This window comes from Lissotriton helveticus, chromosome 7, assembly GCF_964261635.1.
Source record: "Lissotriton helveticus chromosome 7, aLisHel1.1, whole genome shotgun sequence".
Taxonomy (NCBI): domain Eukaryota; kingdom Metazoa; phylum Chordata; class Amphibia; order Caudata; family Salamandridae; genus Lissotriton; species Lissotriton helveticus.
Genome location: NC_136068.1, coordinates 1,149,022,738 through 1,149,035,647, shown reverse-complemented (window position 1 = coordinate 1,149,035,647; position 12,910 = coordinate 1,149,022,738). Strand labels below are relative to the sequence as shown.

At 43.2% G+C, this 12,910-nt stretch overlaps 1 long non-coding RNA gene across 1 annotated transcript in view; it reads right to left on the bottom strand.

The window, feature by feature from the left end:
- Nucleotides 1–12,132: 12,132 nt before the first annotated feature.
- LOC144767280 (uncharacterized) overlaps nt 12,133–12,910 on the bottom strand; it is a 204,986-nt gene continuing 204,208 nt past the window's right edge. Inside the window, exon 4 of the long non-coding RNA XR_013598132.1 lies at nt 12,133–12,220. This is a non-coding gene — a long non-coding RNA (uncharacterized LOC144767280). The remainder of the gene's footprint in view (nt 12,221–12,910) is intronic.

The following is a 12,910-nucleotide window of genomic DNA, read 5'->3' as shown; positions in this document are numbered from 1 at the left end:
TAAACACATATACTATGTTTAAGTATGTAAAATAAATAAATATATTTTCCCTAACGAAAATAAAGTATTCAAAAGACCCAACTCACCCCCCTCCCTAACCACAACCAGTAATGTCCAAATGTCCTTCAAATGTCCCTATGAATCCCCAACGCCCAATTCCCCCCCCCCAACAGTCTTTAAAAAAGTGGCAAGGGACAGTCACTTCTTCCGGCGGTGTCCTGTGGACAGGTGGTCCGGCATCTCTTTGCGGAGGTCCCGGAGCAGGTGCTGGAGCTTCTCTACCACGCGCTCCAGGGAGTCCACTCTCCTGCGGAGGCAGTGCTGATGTGCCATCCAGGCTCTGGGGGCGCAGCTGGTGTTTTACTTGCTGCTGCGCTCGGCGACAGGAGGCTGTTGGACCACGGCGCTGTACAACTGGAGGCTGCTGGCTGGTGGACCCAGGATCACTGGAGGAGGATGCAGTTGTTGCCCCCTCTTCCTCCTGCTCCCGAGCCCACAGCCGCCGATATTCAGCAGAAATGCCTCCAGCTTCCGGGCCCTGGCCCGGACAGCCATCTCCTTCCTGGTGAGCTTTTGTGGAGCATCTATATGAAGAATGAAAGAAAAATACTGTAACCAATACTCTTTACCATTAACACAAAATACTTCAACAGAAAGTTGTCTCACAGTAACACTAGCAACTTGCAAGCACAGTATAACATTTTGGCATGTATCTTTCCGCCGTCTTTGTAGGCCTGTAACTTTAGTGGGAGTTTCAGGAATTCTACTAGCAGCATTATGGACTCACTACATAGTCAGAGAGTCAGAGAGTACACCAGTCTTCTTTTTTTCTCTTGTTTTGCGAAAGAAATTACTTGTACGTGAACTTGTGGTAGCCGGCATAATGCCAGCTCACTCAGCTTGCACCCAAGAAAAACAGACACAAGCCATGATGACACAGACTCACATTACTTTAAGCAGTACATGCAGGTGGGGATAGGGAAGCTCTTACTTTTCTATAGGGGTGGCACTGGCCATACTCTGTTACATCAAGGGCTACTGCTCAATGTAATTTATATTTCGCACTGCCCCCCCGGGCCTTGACTACTACAAAAGGAAAATGAAGATTATTCATTTCTGATCATATATCCTGCCGATCACATGATCTTTGCTTATATGATGGATGATTTTCGGTGCTTGTTTTGATACTTTGAGTGAACACCAGCGATAGTCCACCCATGACACAGCTGAACGAAAATTATTAACATAGGGAGTGAGTTTGGTACCCATAATTGCCGGAGGAAGGGACTTGACTTGATATAATGTCAACTATACAATACATACACAATATATGCTGTGCTTGCAAAGTAAACTACTGTACTGTTAGTCAAGGGAGTATTTCTGAACAATCACAACTTCTAGTATTTGGATTTCCTCTGCTTTGCTACTCTGGCACGGATATGCTGTTCAAAGTAACACTCTTCATCCACTGATTGTCTGCTCTACACACACCTCTGCTATCTATGAGAAGAAGATACCATCCAGTCTTCCAAAGTAAACGTCTATCATTCTTCTTAATGTCTCAACTGTACCAACTTTACTTTTTCTCAACAACCAACCAACACCCTTTTCATTTTCTTTGGTAAACCACCGTCTTGACTTGCATTTGAGTTTCACCCAAATGATATATTGCAATGCACACCACACATGCATTTTCTGATTCACCCACACAGGCAGTCATCTTTTCTTTCTCCTCCAACCATCCTTGCTTCAAGCAGCCATGCATCTGATTCCTTCCTATCAGCCACCTCTGCCTGCATTCAAAAACACGTATCATTCTTTACAGTCATAAATGTTACGACTCGCTCGTCCTTCCTTTCACCCTTCTTTCCCTTTTTGTTCATCACATCCCTCAAGTTCATCTGATATGACTTGGCTTCACGATAAAAGTTTCCCAGCTGAGTTGAAGTCAAATAGATGGGGCCTGTGCTTACTCGAGAACTACCGCCGCTAATGTTTTTGCTAAGTCAAGGGTGACTGTCTTCTCCGTGATTGGCAAAAATGTAGTTCTAAATGAGTAACTGTTCTTAACAGTACAGTGTACTTGTACTAGTGTACTGTCTACTGTACAGTACATAATACACTCCTTTGCGAGCCTACTCTAAAATGTCAATAAGTAAGGAGTATAATAACTTACCACCGTCCGCCGCTGCTGAGCCATCCCCCACAACTCCTCCTGGTGGCACTTGTGGCGCCATCGCATCACCCCCTGGAGTGGACGCCTCCGCGCTGCTGGCCTCGGCACTGGTGGTGGTGGTAGTATGTGCCGCATCCGATGTTGTGACGCCTAGAAAAAACATGTAATATTTTTAGATGCCATACACCACCCCCTATTTCGTCTCGTAATGGAAGTAAATGTTAATACATAACCAATTTTTAATTATTGGGAATGAAAAAAAGTGACGGTTTTGGGGAGGGTGTTAACCTTTCATATGCTTAGACGTTACATGCTACACTTTTTGGCACAACTGATGAATGCTTGCTTTTTAACGTGCACCATTTTTCTAATTACAGACAGAAGATTCCATTGCCCTTCTGCCAACAAGAGCTTTTCAATTCACCACCTACTCCTCATCACCACCAGTACATGAAGTTCAAACAAGGTGAGGGCTCCCGCACAGTTATTCTAATAATTAGATGTGTTAAGTTGAAGTATATTGATTCTAGGGAAGGGTGTTTAAACTTTAACATCATCCATCACCACTGCTCGCTCGAAATACTGCGCTATTAAAAATAAAGAAATAGTTTTTTTATTTCTTATTTGAAAATAAAACTTTAAAACTAAAAAACACTGTGTGGTTTTTGTTCATGAGTGAGTGAGCGGAAGGGTTTGCACTACTGCACTAGGTCGGGACTCGGGGGTAGTCTTCTTCTGTTCTTCTGGGTCGTATAATCATTGGTCAGACACACTAGATAGTCGGTCAGGGGATTGGGGGTTCAACTTCTGTTCGGACTAAGGTATATGGAAAGTCGAACTGCACCTATCATCAACAATGTCCTATTTATCTTGTCCAAACTTCTGTATGTGCAGAATAGTCCCTGAAACACTAGCGGTATGGTATGTGCTCCTATCAAATCAAACAAGCCAACTACTAGCTTATTCCTGGTGGACACATTGACATTTTGTTATTGGAAATTGTCAAAGCACTTACATTAAGAAGACTGGAATAGACAGCAAGGGCAACCCAGAGGACTGCACTCAGTGCCTAGAGCTATTGCTGGATCAGAGTTTTGTTTAACACTGTTTGCTGACTGGGCAAGCTTAGCTACCTACACAGACTGAATCATAATAATAGTAAATAGTAATACACAGAGAGTGATAGTAGAGGCAGGATAAGAATGTAGAAACAGTCTACAAGAAGATCAAAGACTATTTTGTAAAAAATAGAATTAGGAAACAGTTTGGAATGAATAGGTGCTGTAAAAGTTAGGGAAGTATAATTATTAATATTAACATTACAACAGAACAACTTACTGGGGCCAGCAGAAGAGAGCTCGTAGGACCGATCCTGCCCACCTTGTTCCGCCGGCGTCGCTGTCATCCTCTTGCCTCTGGAAGTTGCTGATGATCATGAAATAAACACAAACATGGACGATTGTTTTTTTGAAATGTTTGATTTCTTTTACCACAATCTAAAATTATATCAGGGAACCAAATTACCAACAATTGCACTACATGTATTGACCTATCTGATCTGGTCAACTAGTAGGATAGTACAGTATTGCTGGAATCGCAGACCGTCTACTTGGAAAGTTATGTAAATCCCTAACTAAGCCAACAACAAAAAGGTTCTACTACGACTGCCAGCACTCAGCAGCACGCGACGTGACAGACAAAGTCCGTCATCATGATTGCAGACCACTAAAAAATTTCCTACTACTAATAACAAGTCATAATATACTCAACCTATTAATCCACCACTATCTCTTCTTCTTAGTGGCAGCAGAGTTACAAAGGAGGGACTAGACTTGAGTCTCTAGTCTCTCTAGCATTATGCTGTTCTGTAAAGTACTACACTCATACATAATCAGGCCAAATGAGCACAAAGTTGCAAACAAGTAAGCATAGTAGCAACGCCACTGAGCAGGCGAGCACCTGCAATCACAGAAGCTATAAACATTAATTTACCTGCAATGTAATCGAATCGGCAGCATTCTTGCTCTTCGGGAAAAACATATATTAGCAATATAATAACTACAGAGCAGAAGAAAACAAAGTAGTTATTAAATAGCTACTCACCAAGCCCCGGGATCTCCACGCCTAGCAGGTTGAGCAGGTCCTGCTCCCGGTCAAGGAGGTCCGCCCACCGGTGCGTCGCCTGATGGTAGATTGCCGGACCCCTCGACTCCCTAAACATGGCTCGGCACACCTTATACCAGAGGTGGCGCGCTCCCGGAGGTCATACCCTGCACCGGGCCTGCCGCCTGCTGCAACGGTCTTCGGGAGGAGGCGCTGAACATAAATGATAAGTGCGGCCACCTCCACCGTGCTGAAAATCTCCTGGGCCAATACACCCTCCCCCCTTAATTGCCTGCAAGGGACCTGGGTACGGGGTGCGGGACCCTTCCCCTTGTTCTTCCCGGCTCCCTTTGCCATTGTCCTGGACAGGAATGGAAATAAAAAGGAAAGAGAATAGGGAAAATGTAAATAAAAGAAAAGAGTTACAAAAAGTAGTTTTAAAGTAACCAAAAGAAGAAAAAAAAACAAAATATAGATGTAGAAAAAGAGAGGGATGGATAATGAGTAAAAAAGATTAAAAAAAAGTTCAAACAAACAAAGGATTGCAAAGATTAAAGCTGGATAGAAAAAGCATGCCCAGAACCATAGCAATGAATGAAAAACAAGATGCCCCCGCCCATTGGGACCGCGTGGGTAAGTTCGCGTGATATTTTCCCCGTGAGCACGCAAAAACGGACGCGATAACGTAATTGCGCCCCGCACGTAGGAAATGCCCAACGCTAGCATGCAACTAGCGCCCGGAAACGGGAATATGCAACGCGAACACTGAAAACAAGATGGCCATGCCCATGTACGACCGCATGGGTAACTTCGCGGGCGGCGCGCTAAAAAAAAACCCGAACACGCAAAAAGCCCCGCGAACACGCAAAAAAATAAAAATCTGAAATGTCACACAAATTCACGGATATTGCGGAAATTTCGCCCATACTTAATTATTATCCCAGTTTCCATTTCTGATGAATGGGGTGTGAGGATTGTTACTAATATGCTATCTGAATTAGAATCATACTCTGTATTTGAAAATGAGGATTTGTATTTGAATTCTGAAAATTATGGTGAAACATTTTGTCACCGTCTTTATGCATATAATTTTTACACAGAGCGAGTACTCCAAGTGCTGTTTTTAATTATACACAATTGGAACACTATTTGACACCACCTGAAGGTAGTACCAAAGAATATTTGAAAAAGTTCCTGTATTTTTCTATATATGGTCCTACAGACCCAGTTTCATATTTTTAGCAGCTTAATCCCTCTCCACTTAAGAAAAACATGCTCAGGCAAACATACTTGATTTATTCTGATATGTTTATTGCACAACTGTCTCTACAGGGTTATGACTATTGCAATTGTGATACTGAGCTCAAATCTGTTCGGGGAACATGCTGTTGGCAAGTCCATGACACTGATACTTTATTTAGAATGTGCCTAATCCCTGGGCAAATTATCTTTTTAACACAATAGTACAACAGACCACATCAGTGTTAAAAATTCAAATACATCAAGGATTCCCTCTATTGCACAGTTTCATAACTGGCAACTGTTGGTTAATTTCACAGGTGAACTGCTCAATAAAATAGTGCAAAATGGAACATACAACTCTTTACTTTCTGGTTCGGATGGTTGGTTATTATGGCCAAGTTATACCAATGGTTGTCATGCTCATTTTTCAAACTCTTCCGTAAGGTTTAAGGCAACCAGGTCATAACCCTGGTATATTCAGCAATTACAGCCTGGGATTGACACTAATTATAGTTAAGGTAAACTGTGCCAGCAATGGTTAAAGCACTCAACATTTTCAGCAGTTAAATAGCCCCTATCCCTCTTTTCAGATAATATAGATTTACAGGATGTTTTGTTGGATCCGAGGTTTTTTCGCTCTAAATATTTTTATATGTGCCAGTTATAATAACATTTGGAAAAAGAAGGCTGTACTTTATACCAGCATTGTGGAATTGTCCTTTCAGCCATTTCAATAATTAAAAAACAAGCAATGATGGCTCTAGTAGGGTCCCCAGGTCGTGGTGGAGGGGCCAGCACCCGGTGGGCCCTTTCAGTGTTAAAGAATTTAGATATCCTACCAGGGGCAAGGATCTACATAATCCGTCTTCCAGAAACAGCTCCGCTGAGGGGCCCTCCGCCCGTTCCAGGAACCCCATGAATAGCAGGTTGTTCCTTCGCAATCAGCCCTCCTGATCTTCGGCTCGGGGGTTCAAGTTTGGTTGTCTTTTTCTGCAGGCCCATGTCCATTTCCCAAAGAGACTTAACTTCAGCCTGAAGGGTCTCCACATTATGTTCTGTCATAGTGACCCTGTCTGCGACCTTATGCGGGTCACAGCATAAAAGGTTAACGTCGATGGCTACTGCATCTATTCTTCTAACCATTTTATCCCTGGCAGATTGACTTGCTGCAAGGATTTTCGTCAATGACGAGTCTTGCTTGGCGGCATCTGGAGCCCTCTCATCAGCGTCTTCCACATGTTGGTCAGGTCCCTGAGGTAAGGATTGTGCATAGTTCAGTATCTTGTTAGACTGCATGCAGTTGCCTTTTGTGTTTCACCATGTTGGTCTTGCCATTTCAATGTACCACCAAGCGCTGTTAGTCCCAATGGTGAGTCGGGTTCCCAGTCCCTGGTTCACTCCGTGGAACTCCTCCAGCGGTGAGCCACCTCAACAGACTTGGGCAACCGCCCGCTCCAAACCACAGGCAGGAACCCTCCTCCCCTCAGATACGATGTGGCCTCTTGAGGCACCTCTTTGATTTCTCGTTGTGGGCTCTACACCTGGCCAAGTACCTCCCGGAGCAATCTCACCTCTGTATTCCAACCACGTCACACATTAGCTGGGGAACCAGGGGTCCAACTTCCGGGGCAACCCCGATAAATCAGGAGGCTAAGGTTGATGACGGTACATTGTCATTGAGGGGATAGACCCACCAGCAATCAGGGCATAGTCCACTGTGTCGTTCCCCCAGTTCCCTGTCCATTAGGTAGTCTCACTTCTCTGCCAAGCTGTGTATATTGCTACAATGCCACAGACCCGACCCGGGCTCCCAGGAGCACGATCTCTCTCCAGCGTATCATATGTATCAGCTGTCTACTGCGTCAGTATTCCACAGTCCCCAAGTCCTCAGGCCCTGATCAGGGGAGGAGCTGATCCAGGCCACCGTGAAGTCTGTCCCGAGCCCGACACACCTCCTATTACTGCCAGTAGTCCCTATGTGGTCAACCGGTCCTGGTCTCCACCGTGGCTTACTATCACCAATATAATGCTCCAGGCGGTCTTCAGGCAGCTCTATGGTCGCTGCGAGCCACACACCAGTCCACAGAAGGTGGGTCCCAGGCCAAGAACACACACCCCAGGCCGGAAGTCGCAGCCCACTGATCCTGAGTCGGGCTTCACTACTCCATCAGGCTAGCTCCCGTATAGCCGGATCTTCGTTCCTGCTCCATCAATGGAGCCATTCATGTCTGCCCATGATGGCTTACCCGTCTCCTCACTCGTCGTATGACACAACACGTCTTGCGGTATCAATGGGACTGGTCTCCTCTTTTTTGCCAGGAAGCACCACTGATTATCGTGGGGTCAATGCCAGCTCAGCATCACAGGATAATAACTGATCTCCCCATGCCGATCAGGAGCACAGAAAAAGCATGTCTTATTCGGCTATCTTGTTGGCTATGCCCCCTTTCTTCTGAACATAGTTTTGTGGCCATTTAGCATCATGTGCGAGTCCTCTTAATCCAGTACTTGTTCCTTCATCTGCATCATCTATTTGTTATTGTGATATCCCAACTATTGCATAGGGTTGAGTTTTCATTTCTTCTTCTTCAGGAGTTTACAGTCCACATTGTGATAAGTCAAGAACTTGAGTTTCTTTGTCTCTTTACGGTGGTGTTGTTTGTGATGGGGCTGTCACAAGTGCACCTTTTGTTCTGGAACACAATTCCTTCATAGGGAAACCTTGCTTTCTGTGTATGTGATGCATGAACCCAATTTGGTACTCCAGTTCATTTAACAGCAGTGTTCGATTTTCACAGTTGCTTCTTAATCAACACCTAGTCACTGGGACTAAGGTTGTGGCACTGTCCATGATGCAGATTTGAGGTAGCAGCAGCTTCAACCTGGTGAGGGACAGAACACATCACCACAGCAATTTCTTTGCAGTAATCGAGTATCAGGTTTTCTGTGATGTTCAAGAGTACATGCGTAGGTACAGCAGGCAGTCTCATTGCACGCCCCATTAATATTTCATGCGGCAATAACCCTGTCTACCTTTAAAGAGTACTTTGGAGGCTCATCAACACCAAAGGCAAAGCATCTAGCTCTTTCAGTGATGTGGAGACAGAAAGTTTTACCAACTGGGATTGCATGGTTTCATTGAATGGTTCAACAATTCCAGAGGCTTCTGGATGATAACGACAGTGTAATCTCTGTTCCACCTGGAGAGATGCACAAAGAATCCTAAGGACCTCATTGTTGAAATGAGTACTGAGATCTGACGCCAGAGGAACCGGTAATCCAAACCTGGGTATTATCTCTCACAACCGCAATTTAGCTGTGGTGAGACAGTCATTTCTCTGTGTTGAGTGGGCTTCCACCCATCGAGAGAAAATATGAACAATATCCAAGATGTATCTCAGCCTATTACAAATAGGCATTGCAATAAAAACCATTTGCATCACCTGAGAATGAAATTCTAGACCCCAAGTATCTGTTGCTCATACTTTGTAAGTCTGCTGTTTTTCATGTACTGTATTTGTGGGGGCAGTAAGCAGTATCTCAATGGGGGGAGGGAACCTATCACTTAAAGGATGTCCCATCACTATGTTTTCACATCTCTCAATTGTGGCACGTATTGCGGCAACTACTTTACGGCAGCAGGGCAGTCCTGAAGCTACAGGGTCAAGGGTAATCGAAAAATATGCCACAGGTCTTCGTGAATCTACATGCACCTGAATAAGCATGGAGAGAGCACAGCCCTCCCTCTCACTGCAAAACAATGTGACCATCTTACAGTAATCAAGCACTACTAGTGACGGGGCATGACAGAGACTTTTTCTCAGCTCTAGGAAAGCTATCAAGCAATTGTTGTCCCATGGAAGTGGATCAGATACATTCTTTTGTGTCAGCCTCAGTAAAGGTTTGGCCACTAGGAAAAGGTGTGGCATCCACACAATAGCCATCCATTACCAAAAACATCCTGACTTCTCTCTGTGGTCTTGGTGGATTCATCTTAAGGATAGGTTCTACTCTTTCTTGTGACACCTTTCCCCTTTCCTTCTCAATGATAGGCCCCAAGTATTGAATTTCCTTTGGACAGTATTAAAGTTTGCTCGGAGACACCATATTCCCATTTTCTAAGAGGTGGTTCAGTAAGACAATTGTGTCCTGTTTGCAAGCTTATTGTGTATCCGATGCCACAAGCACGTTCCTCAATATATTGCATGGGAACTGTTCTGTAAAGCCTCCGCAGTGCCTGAGGATTCTTTTTCAAAATCTAATTGAAAATTGATGGACTCTCTGAATACCCTTGTAGAACTCGACACCATGGCAAAACTCTATCTCTGAACACCAAATGAGAATAGGAACGGGCTGTACTCATGCAGTATGATAGAAAAGAAGGCCTGATTAGTCCAATATCTTTTCCTGTTAAGTCCTGTACTTCTGAGTTGAGGTTTCTTTTAAATCAGGAGGCAAATCATCTACTGTGCTGATACAATCCTACAACTGTTTCTTGTATGGCTGTTTTAAATTAAAAATGTTCTTCATGCATTTGGAATTCAACATCCTAAATAGTGCAATTGAACTTGCACAACAGGCCTATCCTTAACAGACTTACAGAACTGGAATCACAAGCAATGCAGTGATGGTTTTCCCCAAATTTAAATATTTTTTACAGGGTCCTTTTCTGAAACCTGGGTTACCTCGGTGATCTGTTTATTGTAACCTCCTACAACCTGGATCTGCCTTCCTTCCAGAGAGGGGTAGGTCTACGACTTCCACTGTTCTAGCAATAGAACGGGTAGCTCCAATATCGATAAAAAATGACACACTGTGGTCATTAACTTCTCCTTCTATAAATGGTCCACTCTGGTCCACCTCCAAGACTGAGCCAAGCACACAATCTTCCTCCCCTCAGGCGCTATGATTGGGAATTATCAGAGCCAAAACTACCATTATCTATCATGGGGTACTGTTGAAATGGGTTCTGGTTCTGATTTTGTAATGCAGTCATTAAATCTAGGGGTTCCCATATTCTGTGGGGCATCGGGGTTTGTATAACTTGCATCATTGGAACCTGTGTCTGCAATAGCACTTGCATTTTTACTTGATTTCCTCCTTGCTTTTGGCCAGGTCTGCTCACTCTATTTGGATAAAACCTGCACTCCCTCTTCCAAAGCCCAATTTTTGTTACAAAGATGACAAGTGGTCGACCTCTTCAATTTTGTGACATCTACACTAGGATTTGGATTGATCAGAACACCTCTGGCCCTACCTTGTGAAACACTAACTCCTTCTTGTGCACCTTGAACTCCAGCTTGTAACCCAACACCATGCATTCCACTCTGGTTTCCTACAAATAGCTGATTCTGAAAACCTCTATGTTCCAACCTCACCTAGGCAAGCATGAGCTTCTCCTTGAATCTTTTCTGCTTCATTTCTTGTTATCACTACATAATGTTGCATACCTCAGGATCTCATCAGCAGGTTTTGTCTGTCAGTAAATCACATTCTGATGTATATGCATATTAATCTCTGGTTTCAATCTTCAAGTTGCCTCTTCTCTCTTCTTTCAATCAATCAGCTTCCGATGCACCCATGGGAATGCATTAACTCCTTGGTATTTCCAAGGAACACAGTTGTGACAAGGTGTGGTCGACGACAGTGGAATACACCAATAATGCGGACTGGTGGGCTGCAACATCCCCGTCTCCCCATCTTGTCTCTCCCCAACAGGACGACTGGAGTTCCACATCTCTTCCACTACTGGACGTCATGTTAATGTTAATGATAATATGTTTCATTTTAATAAATTGGTTCCCGGAGACATAGTTAGTATTTTATCAATTGTTGCAATTATCATGATATGTGGCTTATAAGATTCATCACGGCGAAAACTCCCTTTGTTCTGTAGTGAACCCAGGGCTATGGACGTGAGTGAATTTTGTGTTTTTGATTCATGCATATGATCAAAGAAGTATACAAAATTCCACAAACCTCCAATTCAGGAGTCCTTCTCATAATGGTAGGAGAAATATTTGCAAAACTCAAATGTATTTGGTGTCGTAAAAAAATCGAATTGAATCTATGCATTTCTTTTGGCGAAATTAACAGAACCAGATAACTGACAGAAAAAAAGACAGACACATTGAGAGAAATAGCAAAATGCAGTGTTTGATTAGAATCTACTTTGTTGTGGGTAAAAGAAGTTCAAATGTAGCCACAGTAGTAGGTTACAACAAGTTGGGTTATTGTTCCAGTTACAGAAGATGAAGAAGAAAAATAAGATGGTAAATAGATAGCTGATAACCCCACCAGGAGCAGCCTCCCTGCTGCTTAGCCTACACACACCAACTGACACTCAGCACATCACTAGGCACCCAAGCATTCTGTGACATCACCACACATTCCATCACTCATCCTGGCTGAGCAGTAGGGAAGATGTGAGTAAGAAAAAGGAGAGGCGACAATCAAGTCACAACATACTCATTGTCAACAAACATAACCCACACACTGGTGAGTGCATGACTAATGTGATTAATATAGATGAACCGATGTTAGAATTTTCTGAACTGCCATAGTTCCCTCTCACGAGCTCTAACACATAATGTCTACTTACTTCTATAATGGCAGCATCGATGCTTGCTTGCAGGAAGACAAATCCTTTCTGCCAGTATTTGGCGGCAGAACAGAAATCTGTATAGTTGTAGCACGTTTCTGCAGAAAAGGGTAAAACATCATAACAACATGAGCATTCATTTTCAGAAATGCAAAGTTATCTCTGAGAAGGTGTTATTGACTAATAAAATACATACTACATAGTCACAATGGCGATGAAGATTAAACTGAGTTAATATTTGCATGGTTTTGCACTAAGACACAAAAAAGCAAGTGCATTTTACACCACATTTGTCTTCATGTTAAATGACCCCCTAATCCAAATACTAAGGGGCAAATTTATAGATGAGTGGTGACTGTAAATTTGGGAGTATGTATTACTGTGTCCTTCAGTGGAGAACTCTCCACCAGAATTAATTGCCATTATACCTGTATGATAATTTTTTCTGCTGGCAGATGTTGATATGCTGATAATCTTCCAATGGCAGATTTACTACTTTCATTATAATTCAGCTTATTTACAGTTACCATTGTGAGAAATTGAGATATTCGTTGAGGGGGGTGAACCCCTACTATAGCAAAAACCACAATCATTGTCAGGGTGAACCATAAAAGGACCCTAAATTAACCTGTGCTTATCTCTCTGGTAGCTTGGCGCAAAAACAGTCAAGCTTTAATTAGATGCAATGTGTAAAGTATATGCAGCACACAAGCAATAATAAATTAAAAACACAACACAGGAAATATCCCAATTACATTAAAAAAAATAAAAGGATAGTACCGTGAAAT